At 37.9% G+C, this 7,018-nt stretch overlaps 1 non-coding gene across 1 annotated transcript; it reads left to right on the top strand.

Moving 5' to 3' along the window:
- The first annotated feature begins 5,592 nt into the window (after positions 1-5,592).
- On the top strand, positions 5,593-5,663 carry Trnag-gcc. Its single transcript has one exon. It is a non-coding gene; the product is annotated as a tRNA-Gly (tRNA).
- Positions 5,664-7,018: the final 1,355 nt, after the last annotated feature.

The raw sequence follows: 7,018 nt of genomic DNA, 5'->3' as shown, positions 1-7,018 counted from the left end.
CCTCTTTCCTTAAAAAGTTGTAGATTTACATAAATGAATCATTCTGTAGATCAAATAATGCTTGAGGAGCGGTTTTTGTTTGTAAATAAGGAATCTCTCAACAATAGTTCTGTTAGGAACCTGCCGGCCGGCGTGGCCGAGCGGTTCTAGGCGCTACAGTATGGAACCGCGCGACCGCTACGGTCGCAGGTTCGAATCCTGCCTCGGGCATGGATGTATGTCATGTCCTTAGGTTAGTTAGGTTTAAGTAGTTCTAAGTTCTAAGGGACTGATGACCTCAGAAGTGAAGTCCCATAGTGCTCACAGCCATTTGAACCATTTCGTTGGGAACCTCAACAAACCGAACTAACATAGTTTTTTTTCTTTTGTTTTTCAAACCAGCAATTAATGTTTCTGACTGCCTATACTTCTTTTGTGTCGCATATTAAGTTGAGTTATCTGCTTTTTATGCTTCTCCAATAACACATTCTTTGTTTGTACTCTAGTATATTGTGCTTTTAGCATATTTAGGCCTGGAAGACAGTAAATGCGATCATCATGGAAGTATTAGGTACCGCAAAATGAAATTCCGCCAACAGATTATAATAATAATTTTACTGCACAAAAACAGAAATTATCAATGTCATTGTGATACGAACATGGGGCAATATTACGTAGATTTACTAAGTGTTACTAATGCCTCATCAACAGCGCATTGTCTTGCAAACTATCGAAAGTTCGCTTTCTGGGTAGTGGTCTAAGACATGACCTTTTTTTTTTTTTTCAATGAACTGGAACAGTAAACGTAGTTGGTATTGCCCTAGACAAAAGGCACCCTCTCGTTATTTGGTTGATATTTCTCTTCAACATGAGTCGAGCAGAAGAAACTGGCGCAAGTCAGAAATCAGTTGTCTCATTTCATATCTACAACACGTCTCTTTGTTAGCTCCTTGTCTTTTAAAGAAAACTTGTAATTTATTGAAAATCAAATTATTTTGTTGGGTTTATCTTAAGCATAATTACAAGCACAATTTTTATCTCATCTACGAATGTTAAAAAATATGTGTCGTATTTTAGTTGTACTAAAATGTCGCTTGTTGTTTTATCGTTTAAATTTGTGCAATTGCCTGCTGCAGATACTGCAAGCGTGTTCAAGTTATATTTTATTGAACAAATGAACCAGAAAAATTAAATATTTCATTAATAGCAGAACACTTGACACTTCGAACACAACTCATACTGTTTGGAGCAAAAAAAGAAAAAATATAATGACCGAATTAGTGTCGGTTGAGGCAAGGAGTACTGAAACTAGTGTCTTAGCCACTCTAAGAAATTTAACTCTGTCCTGCAAGCCTATACTTTGGAGACAGCATGTACAGTCCAACCACAGACCTGAATGGACCGTTGGCACGTGTTTGTGAGCCCCATTTTACGGCGAACAACGCAGTCTGTTCTTGCCTTATTGTTAGTTTCCTCTCGCCAGTTCCAAGTGCTGTACTCTGGACGACTGGTGTCACAGCTTGCTCATGGACGCTGGGTGTCTGAACTGAGATTACTTTCTGACTACCATTTCCGGCCACGATCTGCGAAAATTGAGGTGAGGTTGGCACATACGTTTTGCGTAAAATTCTGTCTGCAATGTTTCAGGTCTTTGCCTTCATTTGTATTCTGATAACTTCCCCTTGTTGAAAGACGTAGATCGTTTTGCACGCCCATAATACAGTAACGGATTTTCACTCTTACATTCGTAAGGTTGGGGTAATGGCTACATCACACCCCCGCTAATTCAAATCACTTCTGTATTTGATATTTACTAATGTGTCTAGAGTTTTTCTTCGTTCAGTTTCTCATATATCACAGCCCTGTATACCAGCGGTCCATCGCAGGACACGTGTAAAATTTGATTTGTTATTACTTTTTAACAAAGTCTTAATAGTCACGAACTAAATCATCTGTAATTTATTTTCCTTCGCCAGTCACTTACCAAATCCTTGATAAATTTTGACTCAACACGTGCTTTTATATTCACCCTCTCATCTGTATTTAATTGTGAATTCTACCTTCAGCAAAAGCATTAATCAGCGTGGGAGTTAAGTAGTGTTGCCGAGACTCCGAGACTGCTTGCCGTTTTCCAGATTATGTTAGACTCGCATCCTCACTGAACGTCCTCTACCAACAAGGAAGAAGTACCCGTGATCCTAAATTTAATGAAGATATTATTTCACGCATGGGATGAGCAGACTTCCGGATAAATTCCGACATGCCCTCCTTTTTCTCTCTTCGTCCGGGTTCGGAGCGGTTTTTGCTTTGTCCTCCTTTTTCGCAAAGTCGAACATAATAAAATTATATTTGCAGTTATTTCCGTAGTAGTGCTCTTTTCTTAACTACCTTATCTACATTTGTCAGCAGGATCTCGGTTTTATCGATTTTTTCGCTACTGCTCGTGGATCGATCCATAAGCCAATGCAAATATCGATTATTTATAATTTCCTTTCGATGTTTTCAGTTCCGGATTCACATTGTTTTGGCTTGGCGCTATAGATTTCGCGCCATGTACTCAGTTCAGATATGTGTGTGGTAGATTTGTTGTTTACTGTAACCGAGTGAATTTTATAAAATATCTGACAATGCTTAAACGCAAGTGTATAAAATACATTCTCAGATGTTCTTTCTTACAAATATTCTGCCTTCAAGAAAAGGAGAACTGAATTCGAAGCAGAATGTAAAATATCTGGAGCTCTAAGTTACGTCTCAGTGGGCAATAAAGGTAAGAAATAGATTGACAAAGTACTTTATTGTTGTGGTCTTATTTCATGGTTTCTTAGCCATTCAGTTTATTTATATTTTTTTATTTATTTTTTATTTATTTATTTATTGTTCCGTGGGACTAAATTAAGGAGAAGTCTCCATGGTCATATACTGAATGAGCAAAATTGGAGGTAAAGTGTCTTATTGTCACAATTCATAATTATTTTTCTGTTTGCACTGTTATAACGGAACAGTTACACACTTTATATGAATTTGTTGAGGTAAATTATAAACAAGTCGCGCCTTATGTGAAAACTAGGTGATTGCCTCGGTGTACATGCCGCGTCAATTCAGGATTGCCTCTTTTTCCCATCCATCGAAAGGGTACTGGAAATGTATACTGCCATGAAATCTTACTTTCTGTCCGAAAGCAAGTCGTCAAAGATTTTGTTTCAGTTTTTTGAAAATAGGTTAAGTGAAGCCTGCCTATGGCATTTGCATTCTCTGATGTCTGTGTTCATTTAAAACATTCTGCAACTAGAAAAGGAGGATAATTCTGTGCTGGATGTGATGGAAATTTTAGATTCTGTATGTAAGGTGCCTGAAGATGGATTCAATGAAAAGTTCATTTGCCTGAAGTTTAAATAGAAACTGGAAATTGAAACTGAAACAGCCTCTTATAAAGAAGTTAAACTGTTTATGGAGGAAGTTATGTTGTTGAATCAGCCGTGCCAAGAATATGTAAAGCGTTGGCTGTGTACGTTTGACTTTTCCTGTCTCAAATGGGTGTCTCTCTTTTAAAAAATGCTGACTAGTGATTTTGTAAAAAGCCTTTTGTGTTTTCAGGCTAAATGTAAAGCTTTATAAATTGAAGATGTGAAATGTTTTGACTAATTCTGTGATTTTAGGCAATTTCTGAATTTAGTGAGTTACCTTATAGTAAAAAATGGGCTAAGAATTTTTGTGAAATTAAGTTTGTTGATTGCCATTCAGAGCTGTCAGAACTTGCTGACTACTTTTCCAGTGTATCAGTGCACAATGCAAACGTATAAAAAGTCGCTCACTATGACACAGTGGACTGATGCAGGAATAGGTTGAACCTTGAATCTGTTAAAGGTATGTTAATGATCAAGTACAATTTGAAGGAATTTTCTTGTGTACCTTTTTACAACTATCTGTTAAGCAAGTCTACACTTCTACCGGAAAATCGATCTTCAGAGAAGTACCGATAAAAGTTTAGGCCTGTATTTTATGTCTCTGAACGTTTTTTCTAACGTCGTCCTCCTTTATGAAGCTGTTTGCCCTCTTTTTTTTATACGTCTGCATTACTTCCAAAATTATCTTTAACAAAATAGCTAGTTCTTCAGTCCGAAGAAATAAAGTTCTACAACAGTGCGTCACCTTTTAAGGACGAATAAAGTATAAGTAGTTATTTACGCTGGTAATATTGTGAACTGTGGGACACCAAACAAACTACTGATGTCATATAGATAGTTACGTGTTCTCTCACCCGCCCCACCACCAGTCTTTTTACTTTTTATTATACAAACGTCAAGTGTACAATTTAATAAAATTGTCATCTCTGTACCAAATAAACAAGCATTTTTCGTGCACTGAGGGTCTTAACGATGTGTGCGGTTTGAAAAACATGCTACAGTCACGGTTCGTGTCGTCGTTTCCTCATTATTGAGTTTGCCGTCTAGTCTTTCGTCTTATTGGCTGCCGGTGTTGCATTTGTACAGACAAGCCAAATAAGTACGTAGAAACGAGGGTTAGTTGTTAATCAATTCTTTTGATTCGCTGAAGCCTTGCGTGATTTCCTTGGGCCTCCAGGGCTCACCGTTTAAGAAAATGCTGCCATACTAACAAATGTTTTTTTTTTTTAAATCTTCTCTGCCAGGCAGTGTCAGTTTGCTCACAATAAGTCGTACATACAAGTAGCGTTCGTAATAGAAAAAAATTCGTGCTAGGCTACAATCCTCTGAAACGCAGAGTGAAAGAACAATTTATGTTACTGGTTACAGTTACTTGTATTTTCAAATGACAATAATCACTATCAGTGTCAACCAACTGAGAACGTGTCTTTCTTGAGAGAAAGGTGACGGAAGTGTTACCGCCATTACGGGATAATTGTGATGTTTTATGGAAGTTCTATTACTTTATCATGTGGTATAATTGCTTGGATATTCTTGTACTTCAACATATCGAAACTGCAACCAAACTGCACAAATTGACATGGTACAATTATTATGGGCCTCTAAATTCATTACTCTAATCCATAGAGTTAACCACAATAGCTTCTCATGGTTAATGTGGTCGAAATTGATATCACATTATTCGTCTCCTCAATCAGAACGCTAGTGTGTGTGCTCATACTTCCTCCCTTCTTATCCTATTCTCTTGGTGTTCTCATACCGTCTTTTAGCTTTATTTTTACCTTGAACTCCTACCTCGGTAATGCTTTCTGTCTTCTTTCTTCTATACTTCTTCAAAGCGGTGTACAAGAGTGAGCAGGGACAGTTCGAAAATATTTTTCCGAAGAAGCGACTAATCATTTGTCGCCCTATTTCTAGTCGCTTTCCCATCACACACAATCGCTGGTGTCAGTCTTCATCACTAACTGTTACAAACATTGAATGCAAATCTTGCACTTGGGCGCCCCTGCGCTAGGCGCCCAAGTGGTCGCTGCTAATTGTGATACGTTCTGTACAGAAATGTTGGTCATGGCGCCGCTGGCCTCCCCTCTCCCCCTCCCCTCATCATGGCGCACTAAGCAACGGCTGAGTCGCTTGTGCCTTACACCAAATTTAGCAATGAAAAAAAGAAAATAATTAATATGATGATGGACAGAAGTTTGGTACCAAGGCATCGGTGGTTCAGTGGTAGAATGCTCGCCTGCCACGCGGGCGGCCCGGGTTCGATTCCCGGCCGATGCATCTATTTTTATTTCTCTTAGATAAAAGTCCATTACACGATAAATGTGTACATGATTCTTATAACTACCATATATATTCCGAGGTTACTGCACCACATAAAAACACACATGAGAGTTCATTGTATCAAGATCTAGACATGTGATTTTCTGCAATGACTTGTCATACTATTATGGCAGCAAACATCCCTTTTAGAAAACTAGAATATCCTATTTTCAAAGCTTTTTTTAAGAAGTACTGCCATCAGTCTGTTGTCGCAGTCAACGTTGCGTAAAAAATACGTGCAGTCATCTTCCAGTGACGCACTGCACAGAATCCGAGAAGAAATTGGGGAGTCTTGCATATGGATTTCTGTTGATGAAACTACTGATTACATTGCAAATGTGACTCGGCAAAATGGACACAGGTGCGTCATCCAGGATTTACTTGATTTGTTCAAAACAATTTGCAAAGACTGACCAGCAAAGAATTACTTCTGGTCTTCACAGATTCCGCTGCATATATAATTGCAGCATTTCAATTGCTTAAAGTATTCTAACCCCTGATGCTGCATGTAACTTGTGTAGCACATGGTATGAGCTACATAGCAGCGGAAGTACGGCTTTAAGTCACTAAGGTAAAAAAAGCACTCACTTAGCGGAAAATCGAGCTCCCCTGATTGAAGCATTCTTGTGCAACACGTGCCAAAAGAAGTAAGCCCCTGTTACATCAGTTGATGCAGAACGTTCTTCTTCGTCATATAGATTAATACTGACTGACAGGCGTCATTGGTTTTCTCTGGAAAACTTAGGAAAGCTTTTAGTTGTTTACTGTGAACCCAACTTTTGACTATGGTCTGAATGCTTGAAGCCATTGATTTAGTAAGTATTTATTAAATTACGGATTACACATATTTCAACATACAGCTGTAAGTGTGTTACACGGTATTTTTATCACGGGAAACTAAAAAGGTTTGGGGTCAGCCTGAACATTAATGGAGTGTAATGTTTGCTGTGTTGTATACTTGTACATATTTTCCTTGTTTTTAATTAATAATGATATGCTCATATGTCAACACTGCGTATTTTACATTATGTTTAGTTTTTCTGCATAACAGTTTATACGGACTGCTTTTAGGTTTTATATAGCCGAAATGAGGTACTGAAAGAGCCTACTTTAGGTGTCTGCAATCCACATCTTCCGACCTAAAAATCCGTGGTCTAATTATTATAATGAAGATTCTTTTAGTAGGTGTTTCATTATATTTAAAATCTAGTTTCATATCTAGATTTACTATTACGTGAAATGCGTATTGTGATTCCAACTTTTTTGGATGTAAGGATCATTGTACTTGAAAGATGATGATGATGAAGATGATG

The sequence above is a fragment of the Schistocerca piceifrons genome, chromosome 5 (genome assembly GCF_021461385.2).
Source record: "Schistocerca piceifrons isolate TAMUIC-IGC-003096 chromosome 5, iqSchPice1.1, whole genome shotgun sequence".
Lineage (NCBI taxonomy): Eukaryota > Metazoa > Arthropoda > Insecta > Orthoptera > Acrididae > Schistocerca > Schistocerca piceifrons.
The sequence above is the reverse complement of the archived record's forward strand: the minus strand, read 5'-3'. Positions and strand labels throughout refer to the sequence as shown.